At 35.1% G+C, this 25,553-nt stretch overlaps 1 long non-coding RNA gene across 5 annotated transcripts in view; it reads left to right on the top strand.

Moving 5' to 3' along the window:
* The window catches only part of LOC309651089, an 808,972-nt gene that overhangs the window by 720,741 nt on the left and 62,678 nt on the right, over positions 1 to 25,553 (top strand). Inside the window, exons 5-6 of one of the 5 annotated variants that reach the window (XR_014257918.1) lie at positions 1,119 to 1,204; positions 2,309 to 2,363. This is a non-coding gene — a long non-coding RNA (uncharacterized lncRNA). Of the gene's footprint in view, positions 1 to 1,118; positions 3,913 to 25,553 lie in introns of those variants that run through there. The other 4 variants (XR_014257919.1, XR_014257916.1, XR_014257917.1 and 1 more) reach the window with 4 other exon arrangements.

Below are 25,553 nucleotides of genomic sequence, written 5' to 3'. Positions count from 1 at the left end.
TTGGATAACAGCTAAGCCCTCTCTAGTTCAATCATGTTAAGTATGGGTAGGTCACCAGTAATTTGAATTTTCATATTGAATCCACTCTATTCCAATCTGTTTCTCCATTTGAAAGGATTTTCTTTTCTAACAACAAAAGCTGTTAATAACTGATATTGCTGGGCATGATGACACCATATCTTCTTGAGATAATATTAATTATGGCTCTTTTTATTAGCCATAAGTACTAGCATCCTTTCTTTAGAGCTGTGTTGACACACATCTGCTCTTAATGTTTGATTTATTTCCATAGCAAAAAATGTACATGCCAGTGTAAACAGGGATGAGAGAGGGATACATGGCATTTTATAACTGAGCATTATATGAGATTCTATACTCTATTTTTAACAGAAAAGATAAACACTTTTATTATGACTAATACATAATACAATATATTTATGTCTCACTTTATTCTCTTTACATACATACATACATTTATTTCACTGCCTCTATGTGATATATACCTATTTCAAGGTGGTGTGATTTAACTCATCTAATGTAAGCTCTTAGGCACTTTTTTCTGTCTGGTTTTATGATTATTATTACCTATCATCTTTTACCATCTGAATTTCTTGAAAACTAATGAAGGCAATATGTGTATCATACTCTACTAGGTCTTAAAATGCCCATATCACCTGAAGACTTTATAATAATCCCAAATAATAGTTGTCTATGTATTTCAGAGATTTAGATGGCTAAAGTTTCCTATTTTATATTTTTATCTAATTGCCTCATTTGCCAGTCTCATCTCCTAGGTCTTCTTAAAAGAAATGATTGTCTTGTATCCTCCTTTGCTGTTTAGAGTCTTGCATAGAAGCTGAATATGCAAATGAAGAGTTAAATGTTAGAAACTAAGTGGCTTCTTTAATTTGGTTTTATTAAAACACACTTTCATTTGACATTCCAAACTAAAATTATTTTTATGTTTTATTTATAGACACAAAAGTATTAGTGCCATCATGGAATTACTTCTTATAATTCATTATGTTAAATGGTGGCTATAATTATAGACACATCCCAGTGTATTTTGCAACTGCTTCCTTTTTTTATTTTTTATTTATTTATTTATTTTTGCATAGATGCTGGTCCATACTCCAGAGTTAAGGAAAAGTCTTGTAGTTTTTGGTCACCTTTCAATGGATCTTTTCTGCAACATTTTCCCGGGGTGAGAAGTAGTCACTCTCAAGCATACAGGGCCTGTAACCTCATCCTATGATGATTTAATGTTACTTACATGAAGGCAAATCTTACACCAAATATCGCATGGGCCCATATATGGAAAACATGAACACATTGTCATTATCATTCGATAGCTGATAGTTACAGGGAAATATAAACAAACAACACTTCCCTTTTTGGGAAAATATAACTTTTAAGCCCCATTCCATTTATCTACATCAATATTTGTAGAAGTAAGTATCTTACAGAACCACCCACATAGTTATTTGTTGATCCATTCCTGTAGTCTATCAATCTTTTTTCAATTCTGGGTTCACGGCTAGAGTGGTGTAGCAGCGTATATTGCATCTCTATGATAATTTAATTTAACTGCAGTGTGCTAGGGTCTAGATTGCTCCTCTTAGCAGCCAGAGGTGACCGCAAACAGTGCCAGGGCCTAGATTGTTGTCAGCAATAATTACTGGCTAAAGAGAGCTTTGAAAGGATATGACATTCTACAGAAATATCCAGCAATAAGAGTCAGAGTGTATAAGGATACATATATGGGTATTTTAACAAAACCACAAATTTCTTTGTCAAAACAGTTCATAATTGATTAGCCGACGAAGTCTCTAAACTGCATGCATCTTTGTATAAGTCTGTATGGTATCTGTTTGCTCCAGGCATGTTTCTTAATGGTTTATATATTCTGATAATCTGAAAATGAAGTAAATGGCTGGGCTAAATACGAGAGTACAAATGGAAAGAAGGGGAAAAAAAGAAATTTTGCTCATATATTTTCTCTTTTTTCTACTCATACAAAAGTAAATTCAAGTTTAAAAATCAAAGGAAAGAAATAAATGGCTCTTCTCCCTTTAATTACCACATTTAGAAAGAACTGTAAGTACACACACCATTTCAGCAAATGGTGCTGGATCTGAGTGATGCCATATGATGCTGAACTAAAACGCTTGTCTTAGAAAGTGCTCTTTAGTCATGTACTGGCTTTCTCAGCCCTTATTTCTGTGAAATAGGAGTCAAAAGAAAATGATAGGAACCCCAACACCATGACTGCAATAACATTCTTTTTTTTCTTCTTCTTCTTGTTTAGGTTGGCATTGTCAGAGAATAATTATCCATGAGGGGAAAAAAAGTCAACTATTTGGGTAAGTTAGTAAATATATAGGTGGTTACAGAAACAAATTTATTATCATATGTGTTTGCATTAGATACAAAATAATGTCGAATGCTCCATCCTAGTGGTGCTGCTTAGCAATGGCACACTGAGAGCTGTGGGATTTTTGAAGCAATTTTGCTTTAATGATAAGAACTAGTGGAATGCTTACACAATCCATTTGAGAAGGGGAAGAATGAAATTAGTAACAAGACTATTTTGGACATTAAGAAAAGATTATGGGACTTCCCTAGTAGCTCAGTGGTTAAGAATCCGCTTGCCAGTGCAGGGGACATGGATTTGAGCCCTGGTCCAGGAAGATCCCACATGCCACGGAGCAACTAAGCCCATGCGCCACAACTACTGAGCCTGTGCTCTAGAGCTAGAGCCCGCAAGCCACAACTACTGAGCCCACATGCTGCAACAACTGAAGCCCATGTGCCTAGAAGCCCATGCTCCGCAACAAGAGAAGCCACCGCAATGAGAAGCCCGCGCACTACAAAGACGAGTAGCCCCCACTTGCCACAACTAGAGAAAGCCCACGCACAGCAATGAAGACCCAACGCAGCCAAAAAATTAATTAATTAATTAATTAAAATAAAGATTATGTCTGAAAAATTTTATCTTAGTGTGAAATTTTTCTAACAGCATTGTCTCAAACAAAATAAAAGAAGAGGAAATCAGAAACCTGTGCGATGGTCTACTAGTTTGTCCTTCAGAAGCCCCAGGTCCTGATAACAGAAGCATATTCTCTGACAAAGGACATTATCATACTCTTCCCCTTCCTGGAACAGCACACACCACCTACCCCAATGTGGTTATTGCCTCATAGTTATGAGAAACCTCAGGATTGTAAGGGACTTCAACTTTCACCTTGTTAAGTGCTCAAACTCTCATTCCACTGTAAATATGAAGAAATTCTTTTTTTTTATGCCTACGATCTTTTATTCCTTTGTCTACTCTCTGAGAAGGCTTTAATAGTAAGGGAGTTCACAGAACTCCCAAAAGGAGTTATTTCAAACCATATATTCCTCACTTGAAGTATTTACTAACTGGTCTTTACCAAAGACAGCATATATCACACACTAACTTGCATGTTTCCTACTGATTTCATGAATATATATCTTGTTTCCCCAGTTACATTGTAAATTCATCAATGATAAAGTCTATGTCTCATACATAAGCCACAGTATCCCAAAAAACATCTGCAAATATGAGTCTTTGGCACCTGGAAAGTGCCCATAAATACTTGGGGTTTGATAATGTAACTGTGACTATTTGTTATGCATAAGGGCAGAATATACATCTCAGTAATGATAATTTTTATTTATTCATTTATTTATACCACAAACTACTGAATCTTAGGTTCTATCCACAGGCATAGACTGATTAAAGAAGGTATTGTCCTGCTCTCAGTCATAAATAGTTACAATGTCTTAGGATAGGAGCTACCATCCAAATCTGTATGAGGTTCAGATAAAGAAGTAATTGATAGAAGTAGAGACTTGAGTTGGTTCTTAAAGAATATGTTCAAAAGGTAGAAGGTGATGGGAAGAATTTTCAAGGCAGAGGGAAAAGTAATAATTGGTGTAGCTGGAATATAGTGAGTGTTCGAATTGTAGAAGATGGAGTTAAAGAGGGAAGTGTTTGAAAATGTAAACACACTCTACCCCACAGACTGTTTCATTCTTCAGAAATTTCCTTGGGTGCTGCCTCCAGCACCAACCTCCTCATTTTACCTCATCTCCACGGCAGACTTTTCCCTTCAGATTCAGTTCTAAAAGCTCTTCATCTATCCCTGAGCACACTTGCATCTAGGACACAAACAGTAGCTCCCCTTGGTTCTTTTACCCAGGATCATGGGACAGATTCAGAAGACCCCAGCTCAGGAAAGAGCCCAAGCCTCCCCCTCATCCACTTACACCAACAAGAGCCTAGATGGTGAACTTGGCTGGGGAAGTTTTATATGCCTTGCTAAGGAGTTTGTACTTTATCCTCTAGCTTAGGCACTAGGGTTCCATTGTTATACTTTGTTCAGAAAGTGAAAAGATGAACATTTAATAGGCTATAACTAGAATGGCATTAAATCTAAATCATAACCTTTGATTCCTATTATGGTCTTCTGAGAATAAATAGAATGATTAACTTAAATCATTAATCCAGGTAAACATTTGATCCATTGTTGTTTAGATATTGGAACGAGCATGTGAATCAAGTCTTGGAAACCTGCCAATATTCTACTCTGCAGATTTTAGCAGTACTCAGAGAACCATTTTCCTGATATCCATATGTCATTACACATGGGTGATTTATTAATCATCAGATGTATTTTAAAATACTGCACATACACTGATTATAATGTGCCCAATAATCATGTACTACAGTGCATGATTTATGTTACAGATTTCTCTATTTAACATTGGGTTTTTTTTTTTTTCTGGAGGCAATCTCTTCAGAAAAGTTTGGCTTCATGATTCTGCTGTTTTGTAGTGGATAAAGGAGATTTACATTATAATCCTAAGAAAGGGAGGTGTTTTTCTTATCCCAGCTAACAATCATTTCAGTCGTTGGTGAAGCACTGTCTCCTATTGAACTTCAAGTTCAGTTCCACTTTTCAGCAATTATAGTCAATGTATAAAGATGGTACTCCTTCAGGAAAGTATACAAGTATAATTAGGGCAACAATGTTTAGGTAAAGGTAAAGGCTCTTCATGTCTGCTGCATATGGTGGTACACGTTGTACGCCAGCCAGCTCCAGGGAGAACAATTCATAGTTATCATAGATTTCTTTACTGATTAGGACTCTTGTTCTGGAAGATGAGAAAATGTCTTGAGGAAAGATAGGCTTCCTTTAATGTACAAAAATATGCCAGATAGACTAGCAGCACCTAAGTGCAAGAGATGAAATTTTACTGAATTTGTAAATTTGTACTATTTCTTCTTCATTCCCAAATCCATGAATAATATGTTATTGTAACTTTAAAAAGGACACAAAACCAAAAGTGCTTGGAAAGTTTAAAGGATGTTGAAGGAGCCTGAAATTGAAAGTAAGTTAAACAGCAATAATACTTAAGAATTAGAATGGTTAGACAAAAATATGAAACTAAACACAAGTTCAAAAGAAAAAAATCATTCTACAAATATGATTAAAGGGTTAAGAACCACAATGACCTTGAAGACAGAAAAGCCCAACCTTCTGATTATCACTAACTGTACCTTTACTAACAAAACTGAACTGAGAATGGTCAGAAACCCAGATCATGCATTAGTGATTTAACTGAGTGTTCAGAGTGTCCAAGTCTATATATTGTCTTGAGATCCAGCCTCACCGGGAGAGATCATAAGTCTTTTAAACTTTGAGAAGCACCACTGTCCCTCCATGTATAGTAGGGAAAACACCAGCTTGGAGCAAAGCACCTTGGAAGTTGGGGATACAGTGCAGCTCTGTGGAAAGGAGTATTAAAGCAACAGTTGTCTTGATGGTCAGAGTTAAAAGACCTCTATAGAAAGACTTCACTTTTTTATTCTTTCTCTTCATGGTTTTATTTATTTTTTAGAGTAAGCAAATGGGGAAAAAAGGAAAATTATATTGGCAGAGGGCTGACCTCTATTTTATATAATTTGCAGCTAAAAAGCTTACAGGCTAAAACATGTAAATATATGCAGATCTGAGATCAAGACCTCAGAAGGGAAACAGCCAAGCAAGATTGAAGAGAATGTGGGCCATACATAGGAAAACCACTGAGGCTCTTAGCAACCTGGAAACCTGAAATGAATTATTATCTGGGTCCTATTGTGACCTACTTAATATCCTGGCAGCATGTTGGCATAAGGAGAAATTTGGGGCTGTAGGAATTGCTTATTTACTTGACCTTGAAGATACACGAACCAGTAGGATGTCTGCAGATTCAGCCCAGTGAGCAGATACTGCAGTAGTTACAGGGCAATCACATCACGGAAAGATGACTCACCGAGTGTCATGGACAAAAGTGGCGTGAGCCCGTGCCCTCTGCTGAGTTTCTGTTTCACTGAAATATTCTGTATCTAAATTGTAACCATTTCTGGTAAGAGCAGTAGAGGAAAAAAAATAAAGCGAAATGTATACCACCAATGTTCTTACTTGTTTTTTAAAAAATTATTTTACAATGAGAAGAGAAACAGAGCATGAATTTCAGATTAAAGTTAGAATGAGAAATCGGTTGCTTTGAATAAAAGAACAATACATTTCTTTAAACACTGCATTTCTTTAAACTGTAGGTGAATGGAAACAGGGGAGATATTTGTAGCAAGGTAGAGAAAAGCAACATGATACTCCCTCAAACCTCAAGAATTCTCATCAACAGATTCTGGCCACATTAAAAGGCTGGAATGATTCCAAGAGACCATCGATTTTAACTGTTGGGGTTTACAGATGAGAAACACAAGGAACAAAATCATGATACTCTTCAACGTCCCAGAAAAGAACTTGACTCTCCAAATGCTCAGAATTACCCCACGCTGCTCCCTGCAGCAAATGTCCTTTCAAAGCCTCCTTAAACGTAAATCTTTTCTCATGGCGCTATGGATCAGTGGAGTTCTGAGCAAGGAGAGCTGAGGTAAAGGTCTGAGGTCTCTTAGCTTCCTTTTCCTCTTTTGAGGAAGAGTCTGTTGAAGGGCCAAGTTATGCCCAGCACTTCAGTCAAAGCAGACATGAGTCATAGTTGAAATTGGATCCTACACTTAGCTTTGCTTGTGTACATCTGGCTTATAATATATGTCTCACAAATGGACTCTTTCAGAAGAGTCAAAACCTGAGATGCCATGATTGATGGAAAATTCCAAGTACCCAATTAACACGAATGAGGAAGTTACCAAATGTGAAAACTTTAGGTGAATTAACTGCCATCCGTATGTTATGATGTGGTGAATACTGGGCACCTGGAGTTTTATTAATAAGCAGCTAATGGAACAGATGGAACTGGTAACAACAAGTTTAATCCCCATTAATGTGTAAAACAAGCCTAAGCCAAAACCAGGAGATCTGTAGGCGTCAGACCCTATGACCTACAATAGGAAGCATCCTTAACTCATAGATGTTTTACCAGAAAGACACACACCAACCAGCTCACAATGTTTTCATAAGACAGGAACCTCAGCCTTGAACCACTCCAAGCATTACTCTTTTATCTTGACTGTCACAAGTGCATCTCAGGACATGTACTGTCTAGAGAATTATCCAAGTCAGTGGTGGTTACCTGTACTTAGCAAAATAAGTAGGCAGTGGAAGGCAATGGTTGTGCTAAGTTTTGTAACAGTACAGCAAATTCTTGTATGTGGCACAGGTATTACATATAACTGGATATACATTTTTTCGTCAGAAAAGCTTTCTATTACAAAGATTTCTTTTAAATACAAAATTAGACGTATCTGTGGCCAAAATAAATGGCTGCCTATAAGGAGTAATTTTAAAGATCCCAAAACATCTTCCAAACAAAGGATTGCCACTATTGCCTGAAATTCTTCCATGAAAGGTTTCTTGCATTAGGTATTGCCCTCTTTTGTGATATGGTTTTTTCCCCAGAATGACAGCATGTGCAATATCCTATCAGTCAATGGCAAATATTCACACAAAGATGTTAGTGTCTTTCCAACAAATAGCTACAATGGAGAGAATTTTTGTGAAGAGGGAGAAGAAGACAGAAAGGTTCTGATCCTAGTCCAATGCATAATGGGAACCACATGGACTGGTGACTCTGAACAGCCATAGCGCAGAGTTAGTGGATTCAGAGAAGGGCATAAAAGAACTCCAGCTGAACGCTTGCACTTCCTCAAAATTGCTATGTGCTTTTTTGCAGTCAGTCTTTGCACATGTTGTTCTCTCCTGTGGAAGGCTCTTTCACCCATACCACTTTTTCCTCATTTTTCCTGGCTAACTGAGTACGTTTCAAGATTAGAGAAATTATCTTATTCTTTTACTCTTATTGCAATGAATAGAATATTATATATGCTTAATAATTTTTCAAATGAGAAATTGGAGTTAGGAAGATAACTAGGATCAAACCCACTTAGTTCACAGTTTTGCCTTGGGCCACCCTAATTAAATGAAACTATTTTCCTAATGTGTTATGCCATTAAGTTGAAAATACATTTGGCTAGAAAAAAATATTACCAATCAATATGATTACATCAATGCTGCTGTGCCTATCTTAGAATATCATGATATTATTAAAACAAATTTCTTAAAGGTAAGAACTTATCAGTATGATAAGTTTTCTAGTTCATATTATGTAAACACTTTGTAGGGGAAATCTCTGAGAATTTCTAATTTTTTTATTAACCCAAAACTCCCCCAATTCTAACTTTGCCCTTGTGAAAATTATTTTTGTCCAAATTTTTTAGTTTCCTTTCAAATCTCTTAATTCAGGATTTAAAAAAATATATGTACTTGTCAAGAAGAGGTAAAATACATACAAAAAGATTAGAGACCACAAGCTTCTATGAAGGCCAAGCAAGTGTCTGTTGAGATATGTGCTGCTCTCCTGATAATGAACCTCTACTTTAAAAGAGGGCTAAAAATCCTTAACAGAAACTCTCCAGTAATTAAGCAGCACCCAGCAACAAATGAGCACAGGCAGCTTGCGGGATCTTGGTTCACAAGCCCAGGGTCGGGCTGAAGCTCCTGCAGTGGGAGCTCCAAGTCCAAACCACTGGACTAACAGAGAACCTCAGACCCCAGGGAATATTCATGGGAGTGTGGTCTCATGGAGTTCCTCATCTCAGCACCAAGACCCAGCTCTACCCAATAGCCTACAAACTCCAGTGTTGGAAGCCTCAGGCCAAACAACCAGTAAGACAGGAACACAATCCCACACATTAAAAAAAATTTTTTTTAATTAAAAAAAATGAGACAGCAAAAAAACATGTCACAGATGAAGGAGAAAGGTACAAGACCAAATAAATGAAGAGGAAATAGGCAATCTACCTGAAAAAGAATTCAAAGTAATGATATTAAAGATGATCCAGAATCTCAGAAATAGAATGGAGGCACGGATTGAGAAAATACAAGAAATGTTTAACAAAGATCTAGAAGAACTAAAGAACAAACAAACAGAGATGAACAACACAATAACTGAAATGAAAAATACACTAGAAGGAATCAATAACAGAATAACTGAGGCAGAAGAAGGGATAAGTGAGCTGCAAGACAAAATGGTGGAAATAACTGCCAAGGAGCAGAATAAAGAAAAAAGAATGAAAAGAATGGAAGACCATCTCAGAGACCTCTGGGACAACACTAAACTCACCAACATTCGAATTATAGGGGTCCCAGAAGAAGAAGAGAAAAAGAAAGGGTTTGAGAAAGTATTTGAAGAGATTATAGTTGAAAACTTCCCTAACCTGGGAAAGGAAATAGTCACCCAAGTCCAGGAAGCACAGAGAGTCCCATACAGGATAAAACCTAGGAAAAACACACCAAGACACATACTAATCAAACTACCAAAAATTAAATACAAAGAAAAAATCCTAAAAGCAGCAAGGGAAAAACAAAAAAAATAACATACAAAGAAATCCCCGTAAGGTTATCTGCTGATTTTTCAGCAGAAACTCTGCAGGCCAGAAGGGAGTGGCAGGATATACTTAAAGTGATGAAAGAGAAAAACCTACAACCAAGATTACCCAGCAAGGATTTCATTCAGATTCGTGGAGAAATCAAAAGCTTTTCAGACAAGCAAAAGCTAAGAGAATTCAGCAGCACCAAACCAGCTTTACAACAAATGCTAAAGAAACTTCTCTAACCGCGAAACACAAGAGAAGAAAAAGACCCATAGAAACAAACCCAAAACAATTAAGAAAATGGCAATAGGAACATAAGTATCGATAATAACCTTGAATGTGAATGGATTAAATGCCCCAACCAAAAGACACAGACTAGCTGAATGCATACAAAAACAAGACCCATATATATGCTGTCTACAGGAGACCCACTTCAGACCTAGGGACACATACAGACTAAAAGTGAAGGGATGGAAAAAGATATTCCATGCAAATGGACATCAAAAGAAAGCTGGAGTAACAATACTCATATCAGATAAAATAGACTTTAAAAAAAGACTGTTACAAGAGATAAGGAGGGACACTACATAATGATCAACCCAAGAAGACATAACAATTATAAATGGTTATGCACCCAACATAGGAGCACCTCAATACATAAGGCAAATGCTAACAACCATAAAAGGAGAAATCGACAGTAACACAATAATAGTAGGGGACTTTAACACCGCACTTACACCAATGGACAGATCATCCAAACAGAAAATAAATAAGGAAACATAAGCTTTAAATGACACAACAGACCAGATAGATCTAACTGATATTTATAGAACATTCCACCCAAAAGCGGCAGAATACACTTTCTTCTCAACTGCACATGGAACGTTCTCCAGGATAGATCACATCTTGGGACAAAATCAAGCCTTGGAAAATTTAAAAAATTGAAATCATATCAAGCATCTTTTCTGACCACAACACTATGAGATTGGAAATCAATTACAGGAAAAAAAACTGTAAAAAACACAAATACATGGAGGATAAACAGTGCACTACTAAATAACCAAGAGATCACTGAAGAAATCGAAGAAGAAATTAACAAATAAATAGAAACAAATGACAATGACAACACGATGACCCAAAACCTATGGGATGCAGTAAAAGCAGTTCTAAGAGGGAAGTTTATAGCAATACAGTCTCACCTCAAGAAACAAGAAAAATCTCAAATAAACAATCTAACCCTACATTTAAAACAACAAGGAAAAGAAGAACAAAGAAAACCCAAAATCAGTAGAAGGAAAGAAATCATAAAGATCAGAGCAGAAATAAATGAAATAGAAAAGAAGAAAACAATAGCAAAGGTCAATAAAACTAAAAGCTGGTTCTTTGAGAAGATAAACAAAATTGATAAACCCTTAGCCAGACTCATCAAGAAAAAAGGGAGGACTTCTCTGGTGGCACAGTGGTTGAGAATCTCCTTGCCAATGCAGGGGACATGGGTTCGAGCCCTGGTCTGGGAAGATCCCACATGCTGCGGAGCGACTAGCCCTGTGAGCCACAATTGCTGAGCCTGCACGTCTGGAGCCTGTGCTCCGCAACAAGGGAGGCCGCGATAGAGGCCCGCACACCGCGATGAAGAGTGGCCCCCGCTTGCCGCAACTAGAGAAAGCCCTCGCACAGAAACGAAGACCCAACACAGCCATAAATAAATAAATAAATAAAATTTTTTAAAAAAAAGAAAAAAAGGGAGAGGATGCAAATCAATAAAATTTGAAATGAAAAAGCAGAAATCAAAACACACTGCAGAAATACAAAAGATTACAAGAGACTACTAAAAAAACTATATGCCAATAAAATGGACAACCACAAAGAAATGGACAAATTCTTGGAAAGGTACAATTTTCCAAGACTGAACCAGGAAGAATTAGAAAATATAAACAGACCTATCGCAAGTAATGAAATTGAAACTGTAATTTAAAATCTTCCAATAAACAAAAGTCCAGATGGCTTCACAGGCGAACTCTATCAAACATTTAGAGAAGAGCTCACACCGATCCTTCTCAAACTCTTCCAAAAACTTGCAGAGGGAGGAACACTCCCAAATTCATTCTACGAAGCCATGATCACCCTGATACCAAAACCAGACAAAGATGTCGCAAAAAAAGAAAATTATAGACCAATATCACCGATGAACATAGATGCAAAAATCCTCAACAAAATACTAGCAAACAGAATCCAACAGCACATTAAGAGTATCATACACCATGATCAAGTGGGATTTATCCCAGTGATGCAAGGATGCTTCAATATACGCAAATCAGTCAATGTGATACACCACAATAACAAATTAAGGACTAAAAACCATATGATCATCTCAATAGATGCAGAAAAAGCTTTTGACAAAATTCAACACCAATTTATGATAAAAACTCTCCAGAAAATGGGCATAGGGGGAACCTACCTCAACATAATAAAGGCCATATATGACAAACCCACAGCAAGCATCATACTCAATGGTGAAAAACTGAAACATTTCCACTAAGATCAGGAAAAACACAAGGATGTCCACTCTCACCACTCTTATTCAACATAGTTTTGGAAGTCCTAGCCATGGCAATCAGAGAAGAAAAAGAAATAAAAGGAATACAAATTGGAAAAGAAGAAGTAAAACTGTCACTGTTGGCAGATGACATGATACTATACATAGAAAATCCTAAAGATGCCACCACAAAACTACTAGAACTAATCAATGAATTTGGTAAGGTTGCGGGGATACAAAATTAATGCACAGAAATCTCTGACATTCCTATACATCAACAATGAAAAATCAGAAAGAGAAATTAAGGAAACACTTCCATTTACCATTGCAACAGAAAGAATAAAATACCTAGGAATAAAACCTGCCTAAGGGGGCGAAAGTCTTGTACTCAGAAAACTATAAAACAATGATGAAAGAAATCAAAGATGACATAAACAGATGGAGAAATATACCATGCTCTTGGATTGGAAGAATCAATACTGTGAAAATGACTATACTACCCAAAGCAATCTACAGATTCAGTGCAATCCCTGTCAAACTACCAATGGCATTCTTCACAGAATTAGAACAAAAAATTTTACAATTCGTATGGAAACACCAAAGACCCCGAATAGCCAAAGCAATCTTGAGAAAGAAAAACGGAGCTGGAGGAATCAGGCTCCCTCACTTCATACTATACCACAAAGCTACAGTAATCAAGATGGTATGGTACTGGCACAAAAACAGAAATATAGATCAATTTCTGGATAGAGTGCCCAGAGGAGGCAAGAATGTACAATGGAGAAAAGACAACCTCTTCATTAATTGGTGCTAGGAAAAGTGGACAGCTACATGTAAAAGAATGAAATTAGAACACTCCCTAACATCATACACAAAAATAAGCCCAAAATGGATTAAAGACTTAAATGTAAGACCAGACACTATAAAACTCCTAGAGGAAAACATAGGGAAAACTCTCTTTGACATAAACCACAGCAAGATCTTTTTTAACCTACCTCCTAGAGTAACGGAAATAAAAACAAAAATAAACAAATGGGACTTAATTAAACTTAAAAGCTTTTACACAGCAAAGGAAACCATAAAGAAGACAAAAAGACAACCCTCAGAATGGGAGAAAATATTTGCAAATGAAACAACAGACAAAGGATTAATCTCCAAAATATACAAACAGCTCATGGAGCTCAATGTCAAAAAACCACACAATCCAGTTAAAAAATGGGCATTAGACCTAAACAGACATTTCACCAAGGAAGACATACAGATGGCCAAGAGGCCCTTGAAAAGATGTTCAACATCACTAATTATTAGAGAAATGCAAATCAAAGCTACAATGAAGTATCACCTCATCCTGGTCAGAATGACCATTATCAAAAAATCTAGAAACAATAAATGCTGGAAAGGGTGCCGTGAAAAAGGAACCCTCCTGCACTGTTGGTGGGAATGTAAATTGATACAACCACTATGGAAAACAGTATGGAGTTTCCTTAAAAAACTAAAAATAGAACTACCATACGACCCAGCAATCCCACTAATGGGCATATACCCTGAGAAAACCATAATTCAAAAAGAGACATGTACCACAATGTTCATTGCAGCACTATTTACAATAGCCAGCACATGGAACCAACCTAAGTGTCCATCGACAGATGAATGGATAAAGAAGATGTGGCACATATATACAATGGAATATTACTCAGCCATAAAAAGAAACGAAATTGAGTTATTTGTAGTGAGGTGCCTGGACCTAGAGTCTGTCATACAGAGTGAAGTAAGTCAGAAACAGAAAAACAAATACAGTATGCTAATGCATATGTATGGAATCTAAAAAAAAGAAAAAAATGGTACTGATGAACCTAGTTGCAGGGCAGAAATAAAGAGGTAGACATAGAAAATGGACTTAAGGACATGGGGTGGGAGGGCGAAGCTGGGACAAAGTGAGAGTAGTATCGACATATGTACACTACTGAATGTAAAATAGTTGGCTGGTGGGAAGCAGCAGCATAGCACAGGGAGATCGGCTTGGTGCTTTGCGATGACCTAGAGGGGTGGGAGAGGGAGGATGGGAGGGAGGCTCAAGAGGGAGGGGATATGGGGACATGTGCATGCATATGGCTGATTCGCTTTGTTGTGCAACAGAAACTAACGCAGTATTGTGAAACAATTATACTCCAATAACGATCTATTAAAAACAAATCATCTTTCAATTAAGTAAATCTCTGTTAAGTGAGTGAAGGTTGTGCACTTAAGAAAAATAAAGAGGTACTTTGCTCTTCATCTATCTAAAGGAATGTAGGAATAAAGGGAAAAAGCAGGGAGGATAAAAAAGGAAGAGAGGGGCCCAACCTACTACAGAAGGACATTTTCATTTGTAGTTAGGAGTCATGAGACTTAAGAAGATGGGGGAATAATCTCAGATACAAACTTACTGGAAGGTGATTTTACAATGTGAATGAAAGCCTTCAAAGTCTGCATACATTTTGATTCAATAATTCCACTTCTAGGAACTTATCCCAACAAAATTATCAAACAAGTGTGTTCAGATTTATGTATATGGATGTTCTTTGATATTTTGTTTATTATAGTTAAAAAAAGTGTTTTGTTAAATAAATAATGATATTCCATAATGATACAGATATATATTTATTGAATAGAAAAATTTGGGGTACTTTTTGTTATGTAAAAAAGCAGATTATAAAGTGATATATATAGTACAATCCCATTTTCTAATACGCTTTTGTATATTTTATATATTTTCCTGGGACTATTTCTCACATATATGTATGTCTATGTATGTATAAAGGAAATTTTAAAAAATCTATTATAGATATTAAACTCAGAGAAACATATAATGATAATGATGATTATATTTGCCTTTAATGCTGACAACACTATTTTTACTACTTCAGTTTTTATTCAAAACTAGAACAAGGCAATAATGATTTTGCTGTGAAACTTTTCCTCCAAGTACTTCTCTCAGACTTTGCTATTATTTACCACATCTTCTGGGACATGACTACAAATCGTTTTCCAACTCGGGAATACACAAACACCTCAAACTAATATGTAAAACAGATTTTTCCCTCATTCCATAGTTAACAATTGGGAAGAATTATTGGTATTATAAATAATATTCAATTGAAAGTTTAGAACAGATATGGCTCTGCCTGAGTAGTTTATTGGAAAATCATTTGTTTCATATCAGTTTTGGCATCGAGTATTCAATATGAATTATGTAGTTATAGCCCAGTTTATTGTATTTCTGTTTGTTCCACTGTGTATATATGTGTCTTAGGCTTTAAAAAGGTAATTTGTGCCCTCAAAATGTATTATATAACAAACTGTGATTCACGCAAATCACTTTGATTTGTTTTCCAAAAATGTAGTCTGCTTCAATTAATCAGTTGCTATTCATTTCATATGTTTCAATTGCACTCACAACAAAAGCTCCAGTGGGTTATCACTTACATGGGGGGCTGGCCTCCAGAGGGCATAAAAGGCACAACAATCAGACATTAGACCAAGCATACAATTATAGTGTGTGTCCCCACCAATTCCAATAAATCACACATCACATTATCTTGGACTCCCCGCTCTCTGAAGTTCTCTGTTACCCGAGCCACGTACCTGCTGTAATCACAGCGTTCTGCTGTGCGTGGGTGCACAGCTCTCAACCTGCTGAGACCTATTCCATGACTCCCAATGTGCAGCAGGAGTCAGCCAAGCAGATTGCTATATCTGTGTTCTGCAGCCTGCCTCTCACGATAAATAGTAGCTCAAAATGCTGTACTCCTGTGCACGGACTTTGTTTAGGAAAGAAAGGAAGCAAAAGCCACATGGCAACTGCATTTGTGCTTAGACATGGATGGTGTGCAATATTTTCCTGTAACTTTTATTACTCGAAATGTAAAAACGGCATAGCAAGAGATGTTATAAATTAACTATAGAAAATGTTCTCTTTTATAAAGGTTTTACTTTAATTATGGGACATCTTCAAGTATAATTACCACCCATGCTTTTAGTTACGTGTCACATTGTCTCAATCCTGTACCACAGGATGAACTAATAATAATGGACTGGGATTAGCATTTTATAAGAGGTATATTATTATTTATTTTCCTAGCAATAACAGGGTACTTAGTGTCATCTAAAATAGAGGGCATTATTAAACCCAAACCACTTTTCTGTGCCAGCTGTTTATAAACCACATATGAATAGTTCTAAAATACAGGGTGCTGAAATGACTAATTGTACTGAGTAGGTACTCATTAGGAGAAAAACTGCCCACAAAGAGAAGATTTATATATGGAGTTCTAATGTTACTTCGTCAGCCATTGCCAACTTACTCTGATGACAATGATATAAGATCGTACTTGAGCATATTTCTTTTGGGGCCAATTACCATGGAAATAATTAAAGGTCAGAAGAATGTAGTATTAGACATATTTCCACCATGTAAGGATATTGAATCTGAATTGGGCTATGGGAGACCTCAGGAGAGTAGACAAAATAACAGGATGCCAATCATATGGCATATAACTCTGTGATCTTTTTACATGGTTGACTATCAGTAAGACACACCTCAATTCCACCAAGGTAAAGGTCACAAATAATAGCTGGTATTTCAAAGGGAAACTCTCAACTTTGACATTGTTGCCATTGCATGTTTGCAGTTCTAATCTGCTGTCCTCATTCTTCTAATTTAATATGCTACAGAAAGAAAAAGAAAATGAAAGTGAATGAACATTTATTTATTGAGTTCCTACTATGTTATTAGTAATCAGAAATGTACCTATGGCATTGAACACCATAATCACAACAAATCTGTGAAAGATGACAATCTCCATTTGAGCCAATAGAGGGTCAAAGAAGATAAGTAACAATACAAGTTTGTAGTCAAGCCTTAGTGTTCCAGAGTCAGATTTCCCTCTTTGCTTTACTATGGAAAAGAAACACTTAGCTATAACCCACGATGAAACATTTCTTTTATTTCTTTTATTTTATCTATAAAATGTCTTTCTTTGTGAAAGATAGAAATAAAACATATTATTTTAAATGATGTCCTTATCTCCAGTTTCTGTTAGGAAAGGAAGTTGCAATAGAACACTGTGGTAGGCTGAATAATGGCCCCCCAAAGATGTTCATGTCCTAATCTCTGAAACCTGTGAATATGTTACCATATATGGGGAAGAGACCTTTCATATGTGATTAAGTTAAGGATGTTGAAATGAGAAGATTATCCTGAATTATCCTGGTGGGTCCAATGGTAATCATAAGGGTCCTTGTGACTAGAAGGATGGAAAAGCGTTAGGGCAATAGTAGGACTTGTGAAACAGAAACAGGTGTTGGAGTGGTGCTCTTTGAAGATCACTTCGGAAGAAGGAGCCAGGAGCCAAGGAAGGCAGGTAGCTTCTAAAAACTGGAAGAGACAAGGAAATAACTTTTCCCCTAGAGCCTCCAGAAGGCATGCAGCCTTATTGAGACCTTAATTTTATCTCTGTAAAACTCATTTCAGACTTCTGACCTTCAGAACTGTAAAATAATAAATTTAGTTCAAGATACTAAGTTTGTGGCAATTTTTGTAGTAATAATAAGAAACTAATACAGCCATCATCCCCACCTTAAATATAATCAAAACAAAACAGACAAAAGTACAAAAGAAGAGTTTTTCAGAGTATCAGAGAGCTAATGATTTAAAAAAAAAACAAAAAAACCCTGAGGGAATTAAATTTTAAAATGGACAAGTCTTGGGGAATTCCCTAGTGATCCAGTGGTTAGGACTCCATGCTTCCACTGCCGGGGGCCACGTTCAATCCCTGGTTGGGGAGCTAAGATCCCACAAACCACAAGGGGCAGTCAAATAAATAAATAAATAAAATAAAATGGACAAGTCTTTCCTAAGAGAGAATCTTTTGCCTGCTTCTATCGATAGAAGAACAATAGTAGTGGTAGGAGAAACTAATCTTCCATGTGAAGGTAAAGAGAAACCAGCTCAACTTTTAACAAGCTATAAGTAGCTACTGTGGGTTAGTATGACAGATTACAGACCCAAGGAGCCCCAGTCACAGAGAGAATGTGCACCCACCCACAAACTCTCCTCTACGAAACCATCACTAAGTGCATCTGGACAGCATGCTAAAGGCTGGGAGCAAGAAGAGAGAACAGGACTCCTCTGGCACACAAAAACCTTCACCAAAGCACAAGGCAGAGGACACCAACAGCTGCAGGCTGGGGGACAGTGGGAGAGTTGCACAGGATTTTCACTGGGTCTTTCACTGATTTCAAGGCAGTAGCCCACTGAAGGCTGGGAGTAGCATGGGAAAACTGAAGAGATCCCCTGAGGTGTACCAAGGGATTAAGGAAGCAGGATAAACAGAGCTGTCCTGAGATACAGAAAGCCAGGGCAGGTCTGGAGAGCAAAATCAACTTCCAGTAACTCAGAAAGTTGGGAATTGAGTTTTAAAGCATTGAAGTATTGCTGGAGAATTATTGGTGCTCATATCTCAGGCCCTGCTGAAAAGAAGGTGCTGATCCTCAAAGTATTTGAAGCCAGTGGCAAACCGAATCTAACTAAATCTACCACAAAGCCTATGCTCAGCACAATGACAGATGAGACTGACTCAGCACACGTTCTGGCAGTCTGACAGAGGAAGGGGACGCCCTTTGCTGGCAGTTTCTACTGTTCTTGATACAAGATGACTGCCATACAATAAAAATTACGAAACATGTGAGGAAGTAGAAAAATGTGACCAATAAGGAAAAGACAGATATAGGCTGACAGATGACCCAGATATTTTATTTAGCTAATGAGAACTTTAACTCTGATAAATGCCTTACAGAATCTAGTGAAACTTGATGCAAAAAGAGGTTGAAATTTTCAAATATATAAAACTATACAAAAGAGCTAAGTAGAAACACTATAATGATATAAGGAGTGTGAAATTCACTTACTGAGCATAAGGGCATACTGGACACAGCAGAAGAAAAGATTGGTGAACTCGAAAACAACAATAGAAATCATCCAAACAGAAATACAAAGAGAAAAAAATATTTAAACTGAATGGGGAAGCCAAGACTTGTTGAATGACATCAAATTATCTAATATATGTATAACTGGAGTTCCAGAAAGAGAACAGAGAAAGAGAGAATGGGACAGACATTTATTTTGTAGAGATAATGGCTGAGAATTTTCCAAAATTAATGAAATATATAAATCCACATATTCTAGGCATAACATCAAACTACTAGAAACAAAAGATAAAGAGAAAATCTTAAGAACAGCCAGGAAAAAAAAAGGCACAACACGTGCAAGAAAAAGAATATAGGAATGATGGCTGACTTCTCAAAAAAAAAAAAAGGAGGCCAGTAGGCAATGGAATAACATTCTTTAAGTACTGAAAGCAATAATAGAATGCTGTATATAGCAAATATACCCCTCAGAAATAAAAGCAAAATAGACATTTCAAATAGACGAAGTCAAGAGAATTTATCTCAATAAACCCGATCTACATGAAATGTTAATGGAAATTTTTTAGTATGAAAGAAAATAATACAAGATAGAAGCCTGAATCTACAAGGAAAAAATAAAAGACCACCAGAAAGGACAACTATGTGGCTAAATATAAAAGACTTTTTTACATATGTGTGAACATACATATGTATATGTATATATATTTAATTTTAAGACTATTGGCAATGTAAAGAAAAACTAATAACAATGTATTTAAAGTAATAAGTTATAAAAAAGTAAAGATATAACAAAAGCACAAAGAACAAGAGGGACGTTAAATAGAATTATGCTGTTGTAAGTTTCTTACATTGTTTGCAAGGTAATATTTAAAATTCAACTGTGATAAAGATGAATATTGTACTTTCTAGAGGATGCACTAAAAAGTAATAAAAATACTTCATTAAGGAAATAAAATTGAATATTATTTTATAAAATATTTGACTAATCCAGAAGAAGACAGAAAAAGAGAAACAGGAAGACTGGATGGTTTAAACAGAAAATAAATACCAAGATGATAGAATTAAACCCAACCATGTAAATAATTGCATTAGATACAAATGTACTCCATGAAAAGACACAGATTTTCAGACTGGATTTAAAAGCAAGACCCAACTATAAAGTGTCTTTAAAATATATACTTTAAGCACAATGAATAGATAAATAAAAACACAGATTTAGATTGATGTAAGAGTGGAAAAATCTGCTGTGACTATCAGACAAAATAGACATTGACAAGAAGAGATAAAGGGACATTTTCAAATGATAAAAGGGCCAATTCACAAAAACCTAAGAATTCTAAATATATATGCACTTAATGATAGGGCTTCAAAATACATGAACCAAAAACTTATAGAACTAAAGGGAGAAATAGACAAATCCATAATGATAATTGGAGATTTTAACAACCCTCTATCAATAATTGATAGACCAATAGAACAACTACAATAAAAAGTGAGGATATACAAACTCTGAACAACACTATCAACCACATTGAACAAATTAATTTTTATAGAACATTTCACCCAACAACTTCAGAATACAAATTCTTTTGAAATGCACATGAGATAACCAAGATAGATCATATGCTGTGTCATAAAGAAGTATAAAAAACTGTCAAGAGAATGAAATCATAGAGAGTATTTCTCTGACCACAATAGTATTAAATTAGAAATATGTAGAAAACTTCAAATTATTTGGAAAATAAGCTGCATACATCTAAATAACCCATGAGACAAAGAATAAACCACTAGGAAAATTTTTAAAGTATTTCAAACTTAGTAATGATGAAATACAATATATAAATGTTTGTGAGATGCAGCTAAAGCAGTGCTTGAGAGAAATTTACTAATCTGAACTCCTGATTAAAGAAGAAATGTTTAAAATAAGTGACCTCAGATTTTATATTAAGAAGTTAGAAAAAGCAGAGCAAATTAATCTAAAAAAAAATAGAAGGAAGAAAATAAAGATAAAAGCAGAAACCAATGAAATATAAAACAAAAAACACAGCAACTAAACAACTTGTTATTTTTTTAAAAAAGATTAATATATTTTACAAAATCCTAGCAAGATTGGCCAAGAAAAGAAGACAGAAAAAGCACAAATTGCTAGTGTCCAGAATGAAAGAGGTGATAGCCTAACAGGGCCTATAGCCAGGAAATGAAAATAAGGGAATATTTTAAACAATTGTATGGCAATAAATTCAACAACACAGATGAAATGGAATGTCCTTAAGAAATACAATTTACCAAAACTGACTCAGAAAGAAATAGAAAAACTGAATAGCCCTGTATATAACAGGAGAACTAATTTTGAATTAAAATTTTACACGTGCCCCCCAAAAAAACAAACAAAAAAAAACTTGAGGTCCAGATAATTTAACTGGTGAATTCTACTAAACATTTCAGAAGAAATAATACCAAGCTTACATAATTTCTTTGATAAAATAGATGAGAAGGAAAGAAACATTTCTTAACTCATTTTGTGAAGCCACAATAATGCTAAATACAAATAGACAAAGATATTACCAAAACATTTTTCAAAGGAAATAAAATTACAGATAAAAATCATTCATGAATATATATAAAATTCTCAACAAAATATTAATAAATCCAACCCAGCAATATGTAAAATGGATGATATATTCCATAATCAATGGCATATATACCAGGAAATGCAAAATTGGTTTAATAATCAAAAATCGATCAATATAATTCATCACATTAATATAATAAAAATGGAAATCATATGATAATAAATGCAAAAAAAAGCATTTGACAAAATTTAATGCTTATTTATGATAAAATTCTAAGTGAACTAGAAATAAAAGAGACTTTTCTCAATCTAATAAAGTGCATCTATTAAAAATGTACAGTTAACATCAAACTTAATGGCAAATATTTATCACTTTCTCCCTAAAAGGTAGAAAAGTGTCTGTTATCACCCTTTCCATTTTAACATTGCACTCATTGAAAGTTCTAGTCATTAACTCTAATCAAGGCAAGAAAAATAAAAGGCATAAAATTAGAAATGTAGTAAAATGAAAATAGTTCTTTTCCCAGATGATATGATTGTACACAAAGAAAACCCTAAGAAATCCAAAGAGAAAAAAAAAAAACAAAACTACTAGAGCTAATGAGTAAGTTGAACATATTTATAAGATAAAAAATTGAGATATAAAAATCAGTTTTATTTCCCTATACTAACAAAAAAGTGAAATTTTTAATAGCATTAATAAAAGCATCCAAAAAAAGCAAATACTTAGGAATAAATGGACCAGAAGATGTGTAATGTATTTGTCTTGAAAACTGTAAAACATTGCTAAGAAACTTAAAGAAGATGTAAACAAGTGGAGAGAGGTGCCATGTTCTTAATTGAAAGAGTTTATATCATTAAATATTCATTCTCCCTAAATTGATCTATAGATCCCACACAAGTAACAAAGTATCAGCAACATTTTTTGAAGAAATTGACACAGTGGTTCAAAAATCTATAAGGAAATGCAAACTATAGCCAAACAACCTTGAAAAGACAAAGTTGAAGAACTTTCACCTTCTGAATTCAAGACTTACTCTATAGCTAAACTAATCAGGACAGTTAATTATTGGAATAAGGAGAGGTAAATAGATCTACATGTTAACAAAGCAACTGATTTTCAACAAAGCAAAATCTTTTTAACAAACGATACCAGAAAGACTGTACAATTGTCTGGAAGAAAATAAGACTCTTGACCCCTACGTCACTCCATACCCAAAAATAAATTAAAAATGGATTATAGACCTAAATATAAAAGCTAGAACTATAAAGCTTCCAAGAAAAAAACATAGGAGAGGATCAAGAGGGATGAAAGTATATACCCACAAAAAGAATTGTGTACTGTATAATTGAAATTTGCTAAGAGGGTAGAACTTAAGTGTTCTCATCAAAAAAATAAATAAATAAATAAATAAATAAGTAAAATATGTGAGGTGGTGGGTCTGTTAATTAACTCAATGGTAAGAATCTTTCACAATATATATCAAATCATTATACACTTTATTTTTTAATTACTTTTTATTGGAGTATAGTTGCTTTACAATGTTGTGTTAGTTTTTACTGTACAGCAAAGTGAATCAGCTATACGTATACAAATATCCCCTCTTTTTTTGGATTTCCTTTCCGTTTAGGTTACCACAGAGCACTGAGTAGAGTTTCCTGAGCTATACAGTAGACTTGAAATATATTACAATTTTATTTGTTAATTATACTTCAATAAAGCTGAAAAAAAAAAGAATGCTTAGAGAAGTTATATTCATAATAGCCAAAAACTGGACAAAATCCAGATATTCCTCAACAGAACTGATAAACAAATTGAGGCATAGCCATAGACTGCTCCTCGGCAATAAAAAGCTAAGAACTAGTGATTCATGCAACAATATGGGTGAATCTCAAAAATGTTTCATTCAGAAAAAGAAGGCTTTTATATAAAATCCAAGAACGTAAAACTAATCTGTGGTGAGTGAAATCAGAAAATGGTTGCTTCTGGAAGGGAGGATTGATAGGCTAGGAACATAAAGGAACTTTCTGGGGTGATGAAAATGGGCTGTATCTTGTTTTGGGTGGTGGGGAAATGGGTATAGAATTGTCAAGACATATCAAATAGAAAACTTGAGATCTGTACTTTGATTATATGTAAAATATACCTTATTTTTATTGTATGTAAAAATTATGGATTCACTTATCTGAGACACTAAATAATCCTGTAACATAATTACAGTTGTTTTTGAAGCATTTCTAAGAAATTTTAAAATGAGTCATCCTGAATATAATCAAATATAATCAAATATTACTACCATTTATAGAAAGTAGAAGAAAAAGAAACAGATTATTTGATGTGATGGGGAAATAATCAGTCAGATCCATAATATGGACTATTCCACAGGACAAATGACCTTATTTCTTCCAAATAAATACCATTAAAAAGGGAGGAAGGGACTTCCCTGGTGATCTAGTGGTAAGGAATCCGCCTTACAATGCAGGGGACGCGGGTTGAATCCCTGGTCAGGGAACTAAGATCCCACATGCCACGGGTCAACTAAGCCCACGCGCCATAACTACTGAGCTTGTGCCCCTCATCTAGAGTCCATGTGATGCAAACTACAGAGCCCACGTGCCCTGGAGCCTGTGCGCCACAACTAGAGAAGAGAAAAAACCCACACGCCGCAACTAGAGAGAAGCCCGCGCACCACGATGAAAGATCCCGAGTGCCTTAACGAAGATCCCGCGTGCCGCAACTAAGTAAGATTCGACGCAGCCAGAAATAAATAAAATAAATAAATAAAAAATAAATCTTTTTTAAAAAAAGGGGGGAGGAAGGTCTGTTACAGATTAAAAGAGATTTAAGAGCCATATCAGGCAAATAAAGTGTATTTGCCTGGGTTTTGTTTGGATCTCTTTCTGAGCAAACCAACTGTTAAAAAATTTTTTTTCTTTTAAACAATTGAAGAAATTTGAGTATGGACTAGGAATTAGATTAAAAAAAATTATTAACTTGCTAGATGTGATAATGGTATTGTGGGTACCTTAAAAAATACTCTCATTTGTTAACAATATAGTAAAATATTTAGAGTGAAATAACATTGTCTGATTTATTTTAAAAGATTCTAGTAAAAATTAAAATGTAAGAGGGAAGATAAATGGAATAATATTGGCAACAAGGTTGACAATAATTGACTCTGGGTCATGGGAGCATGTGGATTTGTCACATTATTTGACTTATGTATGCTGGTAATATACAATAATGAAAGTTTTTAATGAATTATTATCTGTGAACTACTATGAGTTACCCTTATCTTCCAATGAAGGATATAGCTCTCACTCAAGCTTTTATTATTGATAAGCTTCCAAATTACACTTAAATCATTTGTTATTTTTAAACTTTTATGTTGCACTAATCTTTTTGTCATTAAAAAATTAATACTAATGAGTTAATTATAGAAAATATCATAATTTATAAAACTAACCTATATTATAATAGGTTATGTATATATAATAGGTTAATATAATAACTAGCCTATGTTATAATGACTAACTTATTCCTTTTTATAACACATAATTAAGTGAATTTTTAT

The sequence above is a fragment of the Balaenoptera physalus genome, assembly GCF_965194825.1.
Source record: "Balaenoptera physalus genome assembly, chromosome: 2".
Classification (NCBI taxonomy): Eukaryota; Metazoa; Chordata; class Mammalia; order Artiodactyla; family Balaenopteridae; genus Balaenoptera; species Balaenoptera physalus.
Note: the sequence above shows the minus strand (reverse complement) of the source record. Positions and strands in the feature narration are given on the sequence as shown.